Source organism: Pongo abelii, chromosome 9 (assembly GCF_028885655.2).
Source record: "Pongo abelii isolate AG06213 chromosome 9, NHGRI_mPonAbe1-v2.0_pri, whole genome shotgun sequence".
Classification (NCBI taxonomy): domain Eukaryota; kingdom Metazoa; phylum Chordata; class Mammalia; order Primates; family Hominidae; genus Pongo; species Pongo abelii.
In genome coordinates, this window is record NC_071994.2 from 133,607,420 (window position 1) to 133,622,484 (window position 15,065).

Genomic DNA, 15,065 nt, shown 5'->3' on the forward strand with positions numbered 1-15,065 from the left:
GATCCAACAGACGGAAGGTGTATGGAACCAGTGTATACAGGGACTTGCCTATTGGAAAGACACAGGGATATGTATGCATGGCAGTAGCTGTATCTCATCAATCAGCCTGATGAGTAGGTCTCAATTTCATTTGCATTTTTGGGGCAAAGGACAAATGGGGTTAGAATAATATCAACTATGAGTGGCTGATGTAAGGCTTCAACAATGTCAAGGGCTTAATGTATCTCATGTATATTTAGTGAATCATGAATATTTGCTATGTCTTGGTCCTTCCTTCCCTTTCTACTTTAGAACATGTATGTTCTAGCCTGTCTCACATGCCTGTTAGAAATGCTTGTTCCCCAGTGCCACAAAGAAATACCACTTGAACGTAAATTTAATTTTCTCAGCAAGGCCATTTTACTTTCTGCAGAAAGGGCACGCTAGCCAGCTGTTTTGCCATGAGAGTACACTGAACAAAGGAGACAGGGTTATTTATAACCTGACATGTCTACCCTACTGCTGTGTATGGTTTCCATTGCCTGGAATGGGACCTGAAATTCTGTATTTGTCCCAACTGGCTAGCAACTTAGAACTTTCTAAAAGAGACAAAGGCAGAGGGGAACAAAGGAAGGAGGCAGTAACTTGTGGAATGCTGAGAAAGGTAAAAATACCTCCAAATAAGGAAGAGGAACAGGCTATGACCTAATGCTTGCTTGGACTACTATAAGCATGCTAGGGCAAATATTTAGGCTAAATCGTGGGAGCTAAGAACACAAAGTACGTTGATTTATTACGGCTAGCAGATATCTGAGAATGTTAGCACAGGTCTTTGAATAAATTTTGCTTCTAAGAGAAGTTACTGTTTATTCCTAATTAGACAGGGAGGAAAGTCTTTTTGAAGAGGAACCTCTCCTTTACTTTTTACATGCCATTTGCTTCCATACTTGGTTTCATTTAGCCTGTTTTCTGCTCTATTAGTAAAATTGAAAATTCTCTAAAAATTTAAAATGTGCATTACAAATCGAAGATCATGTATAGTCAAGATTACCGTTGAAGATCTCTTAAATTGCCTATAAGGCACAATATATTGCATTTATGAGCTACCTTGGAGGCTGACATTCTGTCTCTCAGTAAGTCCAACCTAGAGGATTTTCCTTGCAGCATTGGAACAGATGGCTCATCCTTCTTTTGAGCCCCAGAGGAAGTCATTGGCTTGCATGTAGGACTTCTAGACTTGGACTCAGACTGCTAGATGCCCACACTATGAGAGGCACCTGGAAACAGATCAACTGAGAGAATGACACGTTTGTGTCTTCTATCTTCTGCTTACTTTGGGCATTAATTTGCTTAGTCAAATGATGCTTATACTTCCCTCTCTCAAGCCTACTTCAGTTCATATGAATTAAATGTGTGTACATTCTGCTTCTAGGGTAAAAAAGTATTAAATGATGAAAAACAAATAGAATATCCACAATTTTTAAAAAAGCTCTTTAGAAAAGAAGAAAAAGAAGAGCAACCTACAGAGGTCACTTGCCCAGATCTTATAGCACATCTTGCTGAAGACAATAAAGTAGATCATAGGGCCAGCAAACTTAATGTGCATCTGTTTGTTAACTTACTTCCTTAAGAGTGGGTTAAGTTCAGTATGGCTGCCCCAGGATTCTGCTAGGAGGGTTTTCCTTATTTGTATCCAACAGGGCCATCCCTGAGTATGATGATTAATGTTGTGTGTCAACTTGACTAGGCTAAGGGATACTCAAATAGCTGGTAACACATTATTTCTGGGTGTGTCTGTGAGGATGTTCCTGGAAGAGATTAGCATTTGAATCAGTAGATTAAGTAGTGATCACCCTCACCAACATGGGTGAGTGTCATTCAATCCATTGAGGACCTGGATAGAACAAAAAGGTGAAGGAAGGGTGAATTTGTTCTCTCTGCTTGAGGTGGGACATCCATCTTCTTCTACCCTCAGACAGCTGTGCTCCTGATTCTCAGGCCTCGGGACCCAGACCAGGATTTCCATCAGCTCCCCTGGCTCGCAGGCCTTCTGACTTCTGACTCACCATCGGCTCTCTTGGATCCAGCTTGCCAATGGCAGATCGTGGGACTCCTTGGCCTCTGTAATCGCATGAAACAATGTCCACAGTATGTCTCCTATTAAATAAATATATATCTAATCTCTTATTTGTTCTGCTTCTCTGGAGAACCCTGACTAATACACTGAGAAAGAGCTTGGGGAGGATTCCTCTGAAGAGGACTCTATTTTAGCAGTAGACACTATGTTGGCGAATACATTTGAGCTGAGTCCTATCTTACGGGTTCAGCAATAATCACAGGTGATTTTGCAAGGATTGAGTTTTTTTTTTATTTTTTTATTTTGCAGTGCTTAAGACTGAAACAGCCTATTGCATTCATTTTTGAGGACAGTGTTTGCTAATAACCCAATGCAGAAATCATTTGTGGTTAGGATTATGATCTAATCATTCACCAAACTTATAACAGATGATCTTCACTGGGTCACAAAAAAATTGCACAACAGTGGGGTAATTAATATTTTCTAATAAAAAAATGGAACTCTCATAGTAGCCATCTAGATGGGGGAGAAGGTGTTCTCAATTTTGTTATGTGTTTTTAATTCTGTTTGGCAGTTATATTACATTTTTCTGGCTCATTCATTCTTTTGCACTTAGAAGACTATTTTCTATCATCTCTTCTGTCAGTCCTCCAATACTTCCTTTACCACTCTCTCTCAGTTGATGCCCATCATAAAAAACTACCACAGGCCGGGTGCAGTGGCTCACACCTGTAATTCCAGCACTTTGGGAGGATGAGGTGGGTAGATCACCTGAGGTCAGGAGTTTGAGACCAGCCTGGCCAACAAGGTGAAACCCCATCTCTACTAAAAATACAAAAAATTAGCTGGGCATGGTGGTGGGCACCTGTAGTCCCAGCTACTTGAGAGGCTGAGGTAGGAAAATTGCTTGAACTTGGGAGGCGGAGGTTGCAGTGAGCTGAGATTGTGCGATTGCACTCCAGCCTGGGCAACAGGGTGAGACTCTCAAAAAAACAAAACAAAACAAAAAAACAAAAAACGAACTACTACAAATGTGGTGGCTTAAAACAACACACACTCTTTATCTTACAATCTAGAAGTCACAAGTTGGACAGAAGTCTCCCTGGCTTAAAATCAAGGTATAGGCAGGACTATGTCCATTTCTGAAAGCCATACGGAGAAGCCCTTTTTGCCTTTTCTCCTTTCTAGAGGCCACTTGTACTCCTTGGCTCATGGTCTCCTTATTCCATCTTGAAAGCCAGCAACTCCTCTGCCCCTTTCCCCATCATCATGTTTCTCTCAACCACGTTCTTCTGCCTCCTTCTTCCACTGTTTTTTTGTTTTGTTTTGTTTTAAATGGAGTCTCGCTCTGTCACCCAGGCAGGAGTGCAGTGGTGTGATCTCAGCTCACTGCAACCTCCACCTGCCAGGTTCAAGCAATTCTCCTGCCTCAGCCTCCCGAGTAGCTGGGACTTCAGGCCCGTGCCACCATGCCTACCTGATTTTTTATATTCTTTGTAGAGATGGGTTTTCACCATGCTGGCCAGGCTGGTCTTGAACTGCCAGCCTCGGCCTCCCAAAGTGCTGGGATTACAGGCGTGAGCCACCACGCCCAGCCCCCTTCCACTGTTTTTAGTAAGAGCCATAGTGAAGATATAGTTCACACACCACATAATTCATGCATTTAAAGTGGACAATTTGATAGTTGTTAGTATATTCATGGAATTGTACATCCATCCATTACCAGAACCAAGTTTGGAACATTTTCATTATCCCCAAGAAACCCTGTGCCCTTTAGCAATTATCTTTTATTCTTGCCCATCACTCATTCCTAACCCTTGGTAACCACTAATCTGCTTTCTGCCTTTATGGATTTTCCTCTTCTGGCCTTTTCATGTAAATGGAATCACACAGTATATGCTCTTTTGTCACTGGCTTTTTTCACTTGGCATGCTTTCAAGATTCATCCATGTCTCAGTACTTCATTCTCCTCTTCCACTTTTAAGGACTCGTGATTAGATCGGGCCTACCCTGGTAATCCAGCAAAAGCTGCCCATCTCATGGTCCTTACTGTTTTTTGGTTTGTTTTTTGTTTTTGAAAGAGTCTCGCTCTGGTGCCCAGGTTGGAGTGCAGTGGCGTGATCTCGTCTCACTGAAACCTCTGCCTCCCAGGTTCAAGCGATTCTCCTGCCTCAGCCTCCCAAGTAGCTGGAATTACAGGCGCGTGCCATCACACCCAGCTAATTTTTGTATTTTTAGTAGAGATGGGGTTTCACCATGTTGGTCATGCTGGTCTCGAACTCCTGACCTCAAGATCCGCCCGCCTTGGCCTCCCAAAGTGCTGGGATTACAGGTGTGAGCCACGGCGCCAGGCCCACGGTCCTTACCCTTAATCACATCTGCCAAGTTCCTTTGGCCATGTAAGGTAACACAGTCACAGATCTCAGGGTTTAGGACATGGACATCGTTGGGGGGCCATTACTCAGTCTACCACAATGAATATACTTCCTATTTCAGAGAGAAAATAAAAGCAGTCAGAGGACAATAGAGAATTTCCCCTATTCCCCAGCATGTGGAGCCACGGACTCTGCCTTCCCCCAATCAAGATGGTACAGAATCTCATAATCTCAGCATTTCTCATCACAGAATTCCCCTTTCTGTCCTGCTAGCAAAGGCCACACTGCCACTCAGCGCTGGACCCCTTCTCCTCTCGCTGTCCTGCTAGCAAAGGCCACACTGCCACTCAGCGCTGGACCCCTTCTCCTCTCGCTGTCCTGCTAGCAAAGGCCACACTGCCACTCAGCGCTGGACCCCTTCTCCTCTCGCTGTCCTGCTAGCAAAGGCCACACTGCCACTCAGCGCTGGACCCCTTCTCCTCTCGCTGTCCTGCTAGCAAAGGCCACACTGCCACTCAGCGCTGGACCCCTTCTCCTCTCGCTGTCCTGCTAGCAAAGGCCACACTGCCACTCAGCGCTGGACCCCTTCTCCTCTCGCTGTCCTGCTAGCAAAGGCCACACTGCCACTCAGCGCTGGAACCCTTCTCCTCTCACTTACTCAGTGGCACTGTTGGAGCTACCCTCCCCTCTCCTGCATTATCATTTCTTACTTTTCTCTTGGATCATTTCAATTGGCATAAAACAACTTGTAGTTTCACCCTTCTGAAAACAAAATCCTTTTTTGACCCCTTTCCCTCTTCTACTAGTGCCTCATTTCTTTGTTCCCCCGACTCTTTAAAACAAAACTTCATGGAAGACTTGTCTATGTTGTTTTCAATTTTTCTTTTTCAATTATGGTTTTGTTTTGTTAGAGAGTCATTAATTTTTTTTTTTCAATTTTTTTTTTTTTTTTTTTTGGTGGGGGCAGGTCTCACTATGTTGCCCATTCTGGTCTCGAACTCTTGGACTCAAGCAATCCTCCCGCCTCGGCCTTGCAAAGTGCTGGAATCACAGGCATGAGATACCATGCCCAGCCAATTTATTGTGGTTAAGTATATATAATATAATTTACCATTTTAACTGTTTTCAAGTATACAATTCAGGGGCACGAATTACTTTCACTATGTTGTCCAACCATCAACACTGTCCACTTCTAGAATTTTTCATCATTCCAAACAGAAACTGCATACTCCTTAACCAATAGCTCCCATTCTCCCCTGCCCCCAGCCCCTAGGGGCGCCATTCTACTTTCTGTCTCTGAATTCGACACGCTGGGTACCTCTCTAAGTGGAATCATGCAGTATTTATTCTTTTGTGTCTGGCTTCTTTCACACAGCATGATGTTTTAAAGGTTTGTCTATATGATAGCATGAGTCAGAATTTCATTCCTTTTCATGGCTGAGTAATATTCCATTGTATGCATATAGCACATTGTATTTATCCATTTCCCTTTTTTTGTTTTTGTTTTGAGACAGAGTCTTGCTCTGTCGCCAGGCTGGAGTACAGTGGCACAGTCTTGGCTCACTGCAACCTCCACCTCCTGGGTTCAAGCGATTCTCCTGCCTCCGTCTCCCAAGTAGCTGGGACTACAGGCATGCGCCACCACGCCCAGCTAATTCTTGTATTTTTGTAGAGACAGGGTTTCACCATGCTGGCCAGGATGGTCTCGATCTCAACCTTGTGATCCGCCTGCCTCGGCCTCCCAAAGTGCTGGGATTAAAGGCGTGAACCACCATGCCCGGCCTCATTTTCTGGTTGATGGACACTTGGGTTGTTTCCATTTTGGGGCTATTGTGAACACTGCTGCCATGAACATGTGCATACAAGTATCTGTTGAGTCATTTCTCTTAAGTTCACTACAGTTAGGCTTTCACTCTCACTGGTCAACACAAATTGTTCTTGTCAAGGTCATCAGTGACCTCTGAGCTGCTGCAGCCAATTATCAATTCTTCATTCTCATCTTATATAACAGTGCCATCTGCATTTATCATTGCCTCCTCCTTGAAGTCTTTTCTTTAGTTGACCTCCAGGACACCACCACACACTCCCAATTACCTTGCCACCTCACTCGCCACTATTCCTTAGCCTCCTTTGTTAATCATTCTTGCTGTCCCCTCTGCAGTCTTTGGAACTATTCTCTTTTCCGTCTGTACTTTCTCCCTTAGTAATATCTTCCAATCTCAAGGTGACTCCAACTATTTACTCTTGACACGTCCATCGGATAGCAGGTGAGCATCTTACATTTAACATGTCGCAGACTAAATTCCCGATCATCCCTATCCCTCCCCATCAAAATATGCTCCTTTCAGTCTTTCTGAACTAATTCAATGGGATCCTTCTAGTTGCTTAGGCACAAGTCCTGGAACCATCTTTTATTCCTCGATTTCTCTCCCATCCCATGTTCAGTCTATTAACAAATGCTGTTGGCACCTTCTTTAAAATATTTACAGAATCTGCCATGTGTGGCACACACCTATAGTCCTAGCTTCCATCTACTCAGGAGGCAGAGGTGGGACAGTCGCTTGAGTCCAGGAGTTTGAGTCCAGCTTGGACAACATAGCAAGACCATATCTTGAATACACACACATACACACACACACTTTGGTCATTTTTCTCCATCTTTACCACTACTGCCTTGAGGCAAGTCATCAACATCTCTTGCCTGGATTATTTCCATAATCTCTTAACTAGTCTCCTTGAGTTTTCTTTTGCCTCTCTCCAGTTAATACTCAATACATCAGCAAAATGATGCCATTAAAATGTAAGTTTCTCATGTTATTCTTGTTAATCAAGAAGCATGAAAGGCCGGACTGCAAAGCAGTAAGACACTTATTGGGGTCTTAGGAATTGTGATTCAGGAGAAACAGACGTGGTCAAAGGCCACATTGTGTTCTGAAAAAGAAAGGGGAGTAGTAATTTTTAAAAAGATGCCGAGGGTGATTACACTAGTTGTTTTGAAAGAATTATTGTTGGTAGAGGAGGCTGGCTTAGTACGAGTCCATAGTCCATTGGTTGTAGCTGTTTAGGAGTTATAGTGCTGGCAAAATTTATCTATTTTCCAAGATGTTTTGGTCATGGGGATTTGGCCCAGTTCAAAGGTTTAAGGCAAGTTTCTGGGTTTTTTTATTTCCAAGGTTGCAGGTTTTATAGAATTAGTACTTCTTTGAATGGCTTCCCAATTTGATTGATTGATTTATTTTTGAGACAGGGTCTCACTCTGTCACCTAGGCTAGAGTATAGTGGTGTGATTGCAGCTCCTGGAAGCGTTGACCTCCCAAGTTCAAGTGATCCTCCCACTTCAGCCTCCTGAGTAACTGGAACTAGTCACATGCTATCATACCAAACTGATTTTTGTAGTTGTTTTTAGTAGAGACAAGGTCTCACTATGTTGCCCTTGAACTCCTGAGCTCAAGCAATCCTCCTGCCTTGGCCTCCCAAAGTGGAGATTACAGGTGTGAGCCAATGCACCCAGCCCTGATTTAATTTTAGAGCTCTGAACCAGAGTGATCCATTTTGTATATCACATTTCACATTCCCTGTTTTGATCAAGATCTGACAGGAGGCAGCACTGGTGATCAATTATTATTGGTTGGCCATAGATTGGCTATATATTGTCTTTGGAGCTAGAAATGTCTGATTTTAGAGTGGCTTGTCCCACAGAGGTGAGTTGTCAAAAGATAACATGCAGAAATTGGCCAAGTTTGAGTAACAGGCGAGCCATTTTCATAAAGAGGCCTGCATTAGTCTATGGCAATTAGCTGTACATCAGGAAAGACATACATTTGGTTAATCACGCGTAAAGGTCATTCTTCAGCCTTCTTTCCTGAAATAGATGATGAGACTTCAGGAAGGAGATAGAAGGCAATTGTGTTTCTTTTGGTGAGAAGCTTTCTTGGTCAGATAAAGGAATTCCAGAGGGAGACTCTCTGTGCCCTTGGAGAGAGAGGAAAAAGACAAAATTAGAGGGACCTTGATTCTGAGGCTTCTGAGGCCTTTCCATTTTCAAAAGCACTTAACATGCCAAAGCACCATATTCTTGGGGAAACATTCTCTGCAAACAACATTTCCATATGAAACTTCCCTAGATGTTTCACACAATGAAAGCTGAGTTGGTGGCTGTGGAGAGAATATTTGAGTTAATAGCTGAGTGGCAAAGGATCCCGTTAACCCAGTCTCCCATTTCTGGAAATAGGCCAGCCCCATTAGACAGCTGTATCTGATTTCAGAAGATGGTGTTGCAGACAGGCTCTTGCACAGAAGAAACACAAAGGTTAATGTTTGGAACAGTATAAACCAGTTTCTTTAGAGTTTGGAGGGCAGTCAGTTGAGGTGTCTTGATGTTAAACTCAAAGCATTCTCAGCTAAAGTAGAAATAGGCGGTAGCAATCTGACAGCTTTTCTGGTCTGTAATTTGCATATCACAAGGTTGTTTATTCATGAGCTTCAGCTTGCAGGCCCTCCGGAAAAAGGTAGTAGCAATTTCAGTGAGTCCAAGTCAGAAAAATGGAATAAAATTTTGGAAACATTAGTTTGGAGACTTGTAACCAGGAAGGAATTCAAAATTCAGTCTGAATTGTAGGCAAATAATAGAAACAATGGTCAGTGGTAGAATCTAATAACAGGTGTACTATAGTTTTTTTCTGAAATGTAATTTTTCAATCTCTAGTCCCCCATTTCTACCAAAGATAAATCATAACAGAACCAATTTAATTGCAGAATAATTTTAGTCCTATTATACATGGCTTGATTATTTGCATAAAGTAAAGCAGCAATAGTGATTGGCTATATAGGCTCTTTATAAATTGGCTTTGCAGGGGCTTTTTCATAAGAAACTCAGATTATATTTTTAAAAGCCAGCCGGGCATGGTGGCTCATGCCTGTAATCCCAGCACTTTGGGAGGCCAAGGCGGACGGATCACCTGAGGTTGTGAATTTGAGACCAGCCTGGCTAACATGGAGAAACCCGTCTCTACTAAAAACACAAAACTAGCCGGGCGTGGTGGTACATACTTGTAATCCCAGCTACTCGGGAGGCTGAGGGAGGAGAATTGCTTGAACCTGTGAGGCGGAGGTTGCGGTGAGCCAAGATCGCGCCATTGCACTCCAGCCTGGGAAACAAGAGTGAAACTGTTTCAAAAAAAAAAAAAAAAAAAAAAAGCCTCTCAAGGATAGGAAGCCACGCCAAGGATTTTCCATCAGATTATACCTGTAATAACCATACAAATTGGGTGAATTCTTCTCTTCTCAAGGTCCCCAAAATATCTTGAGGTTCCTGGGCCTGTTAGAAAGTGACATTCTTTACTTACCATAGGATCAAAAATCCTTTAAAGAAACTGTATAGACAAGGAACCAGGACAGTCTTTTTCCAAGTCTATTGGCTTTAAAGTCAGTTTCAATTCCTTAAAGCAGCCTGATCACATATGAAAGTATGACATTCCAGTCAAAGTCTTAGTAAAATAACCAGTGTCTCTAATTGTGTCCTATCACAGAAGAAAACAGATTCTTACTGAATTTATTCAAATACCTATATTGCCATAAAATAAAAATACTCATTAATAGTTTCCAAATTTTGAAGATATCAGGGAGAAAAGTAAATGTTTCCATTCTCCTCACAAAAGTATACTTTCCCAATTACTGTAAGTTATAAATAGCTTAAGAGGAGAAAAAGATTTTTTTTAACTCTGGAAAACAAAACAAAACAATTAGCAGCATACCTATAATCCCAGCTACTTAGGAGGCTGAAGTAGGAGGACTGTTTGAACTCAGGAGTTTGAAGCCAGCTTGGACAACATGGCGTGGCCCTGTCTCAAAATAAATAATAAAAGAATGTTTCAAGCAAAAAAGTCATAAACATCATTTCAGTCCTTTATCAGGTTAGTCCCATCTACTTAATTATTGTTCTGTATGATGTCAGATTAGCAATTTTATGAGTCCAGTTTTTTTTTTTACTGGATTTTTTTTTTTTTTTTTAACCCAGTCCAATTGAATAATCTCGAGGTTGTAAGCAGAGGTCTCTATTTAAAAGTACCTTTCAGAGGCTTTTTCATGAACCTCCTTGAAAATACACCACCTTAGGATTTGCAAAGAGCTCTTAGAAAAAAAGCACCAGAATGAAGCAATTTACCAAGACATATCAGAGTTTTAGGACTTTCATACAATTTTGGAACATATATTAACACATTTATACAAATATAACTCAAGGAAAATTAAACACGATTTCTAAATTTGACAATGCTTTCTATGTGATTTTAACATACCAGATAAGCCCAATATGTCTCTCTTGGAGTTCCAGGGGCTCTTTTTGGAACGTCCAAAAGTTAGTTTGAAGTCAAAAATAATTTAGAATTCAAAATCTGCTTTTGGGTAGTTTGTCAGATGGCAATGGTTTAAAACACTTGATTTAAAGCTAATTTTAATATTATAAACAGATCTATCCAATCTCCGTCAGCCTTGACCATACAAGATAATGGTTCCACAATCCTTTTATAACTTCTTACAGATTTTTTTCCATTCTCTTTCCCCCTACAACTCTCTACATCCATTCAATTTTGTTTGAGACAGAGTCTCGCTCTGTCGCCCAGGCTGGAGCACAATGGTGGGATCTCAGCTCACTGCAACTTCCGCCTCCCAGGTTCAAGTGATTGATTCTCCTGCCTCAGCCTCCGGAGTAGCTGGGATTACAGGTGTCTGCCATCACGCCCGGCTAATTTTTGTATTTTTAGTAGAGACAGGGTTTCACCGTGTTGGTTAGGTTGGTCTCGGACTCCGGACCTCAGGTGATCCACCCGCCTCAGCCTCCCAAAGTGCTGGGATTACAGGCATGAGCCACTGCACCCAGCCTCATTGAGTTTTATCTATTATTTTTAAACTTTTTTTTAAATTTGTATGGGTACCTAGGAGATATATATGTTTATGCGGTATATTTTGATGCAGGTGTACAGTGTGTAACAATCACATCAGGGTAAATGGAGTATCCACCACCTCAAGCATTCATCATTTCTTTGTATTTTGAACATTCCAATTATATTCCCTCAATTATTCTAAAATGTACGACAAATTATTGCTGAATGTGGTCACCCTGTTGTGCTATCAAATACTGTATCTCATTAATTGTATCTATTTTTTTGTACCCATTAACCATACCTATTCTATACGACCCCACTACCCTACCCAGCCTCCGGTAACCATCATTCTATTCTCTATCTCCGTATGTTCAATTGTTTTAATTACTAGCTCCCACAAATGATTGCTAACGTGAGAAGTTTGCCTTTCTGTGCCTAGCTTATTCCACTTAACATAATGTCCCCCAGTTCCACTCTTGTTGCAAATGACAGGATCTCATTCTACTTTATGGCTGACTAGTACTCCATTGTGTATATATACCACATTTTCTTTATCCTATCCTGTTGACACGTTGATTCCAGATCCTGGCTACTGTGCATAGTGCTGCAGTCAACATGGGAGTGCCGATCTCTCTTCAATGTACTGATTTCCTTTTCCTCGGGTATCTATCTAACAAGGTAATCTACCTTGGGATTACTAGATCATATGGTTTTTTAATTTTTTAGTTTTTAGTTTTTGAGGAACCTCTGTACTGTTCCTCATAGCAGCTGTACTAATTTACACTTCCACTGACAGTGTATGAGGTTTCCCCTTTTCTCTACATCCTCACCAGTGTTTATTGTTGTTGCCTGTCTTTTGAATAAAAGCCAGTTTAACTAGGGTGAGATGATATCTCACTGTAGTTTTTTTTTTTTAAATCAGGGTGCCACTCTGTTACCCAGGCTGGAGTGCAGTGGTGCAATCATGGCTCACTGCAGTCTTGACTTCCCAGGTTCAAGTGATCCTCCTGCCTCAGCCTCCTGAGTACCTGGGACTACAGGCGTGGCACCACCATGCCCAGCTATTTTTAAATTTTTTTTTTGTAGAGATGGGGTTTCCCTGTGCTGCCCAGGCTGGTCTCAAAACTCCTGGGCTCAAGAGATCCTCCCTCCTTGGCCTTCCAAAGTGCTGTGATTATAGGCATGAGCCACTACACCCAGTGTTCATTGTAGTTTTTTTTTTGATTTTTCATTTATCTGATGATCAGTGATGTTGAACACCTTTTCATATACCTGTTTGCCGTTCTTATGTCTTCGAGAAATGTCTATTCAATATCATTTTTTATTCATTCCATTTAAACAACCTTGAATTAACCTCTAAACTAGACAAAATTACTTTTCCTTTAACAAAACCCACATATTTACGTTTTTAAAAATAACCTAACAAAAAACACATTCTACTGTCCTTGTCCAATCTGTACACAGAATTATTTCTCTTATATCAAGTAGTTTTAGTTATACATACTAACTACAGTTTGAATTCTTAGTGATTCTAAATTCTAGTGAACAACCTAGGAAGTAAGCAGTTTTAATTATTATGTACCAGATACAGAGCCCAGGCCTGAGGACAGGGCTGTGAAGACAATGCCTGTAGGAGCTAACCTCTCCCAGCATGGCCAGGAGGCACAGCTGCGCCAGAGAGGATGTATTGACCTTGGCTCTGCCCTGAAGCTGGTGGCCCAGGTGCTTTAGATACACGTCTCCAGACCTCACCATAAGCATTATCCAGACCCCAGAATCTAAAGGCTCGAAATCTAATTTTAAAACTAGCTTTATTTACCAAAGCTTACTAAAGTCAAGTGAATTTGAAAAGCATTTGGGGCTGGGTGCAGTGGTTCACGCCCATAATCCCAGCACTTTGGGAGGCCGACGCAGGTGGATCACCTGATCCAGATCAGCCTGGCCAACATGGCGAAACTCCATCTCTACTAAAAATACAAAAATTAGCCAGGCGTGGTGGCAGGTGCCTGTAATCCCAGCTACTCAGGAGGCTGAGGCAGGAGAATCGCTTGAACCTGGGAGGTGGAGGTTGCAGTAAGCCGAGATTACGCCATTACACTCCAGCCTGGGCAACAAAAGCAAAACTCCGTCTCAAAACAGGAAAAAAAAAGAAAAAAAGAAAGAAAAACATTTGGGCTACTTATGAATACTCATTTATCAAGTCAATTTGGTACCTTGTAGACAATATACAAACAGACATGTACACATGTATACACAAAAACAGAGAAAAACAAAGATTTTATAGCTTCGATTTAAAAATTTTTAGCCAGGAGAAAGGTAAAACTGTTTAAAGAAACAGTTGAATCATGTCTCTCTAAATGAAACAGTTGAAGTTTCTCTGGCCAACATAGCCAAAGCCATCTCAAAGCGCACAGAGAGAACATAAGCATTTCAAGACAGACTTTGGGTGCGTTAGTGGATTATTACAAATGGATGCCAAAGTAATACAAAATCACAGGAATTTGCTACAGCATTTTACAAGGAAAACATACAGATGAACTTAGAGAACATTCAGAAACCTTTTCAAATAAACTGGATGCCGGAAAGGAATATTTTGTACACCAGTCTAGTTACATACGTGGCTTCCAATTCAGTCTTTACTTTCTAACTGGAATACTGAGCTCAGGGCAAAGCCCATTAACAGGGCCAACAAAGTATTTGCAGTTTTCCAAGGCCTAATATTTTATGTGTGAAAAGCAGACATAGCTGGAAGCAGAGCAACTAGATGCTCAGAAATCAAGGATCACATTTTACACTGGATCCCAGACCCCCCAAAACAGAGATACACCACGGGACTGGACGGTACACTTCCACAGTGCACCTACACATAAAGGGTGACTGACCCAGCACCCATCAGCCCACTCTGGGATCAGCCCAGTCCCCACAGGAGCTTTTTTTTTTTTTTGAGACAGGCTTGTTGCCGAGGCTAGAGTGCAATGGCATGACCTCAGCTCACTGCAACCGCTGCCTGCTGGGTTCAAGCAATTCTCCTGCCTCAGCCTCCACAATAGCTGTGATTACAGATGCCTGCCACCACACCCGGCTAACCTTTTGTATTTTTAGTAGACACAGGGTTTTCACCATGTTGGCCAGGCTGGTCTCAAGGTACTGACCTCATCAGGTATCTGCCTCCCTCGGCCTCCTAAAGTGCTGGTGTGTCCGGAATGGGTGGGTTCTTGGTCTCACCAACTTCAAGAATGAAGCCGCAGACCCTTGCGGGGAGTATTACAGTTCTTAAAGGTGGCGCATTCGGAGTTTGTTCCTTTTGATGTTCGGATGTGTTCAGAGTTTCTTCCTCGTGGTGGGTTCACAATCTCGCTGGCTTCAGGAGTGAAGCTACAGACCTTCCCGGTGAGTGTTACAGCTCATAAAGGCAATGCAGACCCAAAGGAGCAGTAGCAAGATTTATTGCAAAGAAGGAAAAAGCAAAGCTTTCCCAGCACGGAAGAGGACGGAGCGCCTTTGTCAAGGTGCGGGCAGCCTGCTTTTATTCTCTTATCTGGCCCCAATCCTGCTGATTGGTCCATTTTACAGAGAGCCGATTGGTCTGTTATACAGAGAGCTGATTGGTCCGTTTTGACAGGGTGCTGATTGGTGCGTTTACAATCCCTGAGCTAGACACAAAAGTTCTCCATGTCCCCACTAGATTAGCTAGATACAGAGTGTTGATTGGTGTACTTACAAACCCTGAGCTAGACACAGAGTGCTGATTGG

General features: G+C 42.2%; 1 long non-coding RNA gene across 1 annotated transcript; it reads right to left on the minus strand.

The window, feature by feature from the left end:
* Positions 1-7,516: 7,516 nt before the first annotated feature.
* LOC129048835 (uncharacterized) lies at positions 7,517-14,815 on the minus strand. Its single transcript, XR_008511520.2, has 3 exons — positions 14,465-14,815; positions 10,185-10,271; positions 7,517-8,403 (listed from the first exon to the last, which is right to left on the minus strand). It is a non-coding gene; the product is annotated as an uncharacterized LOC129048835 (long non-coding RNA).
* Positions 14,816-15,065: the final 250 nt, after the last annotated feature.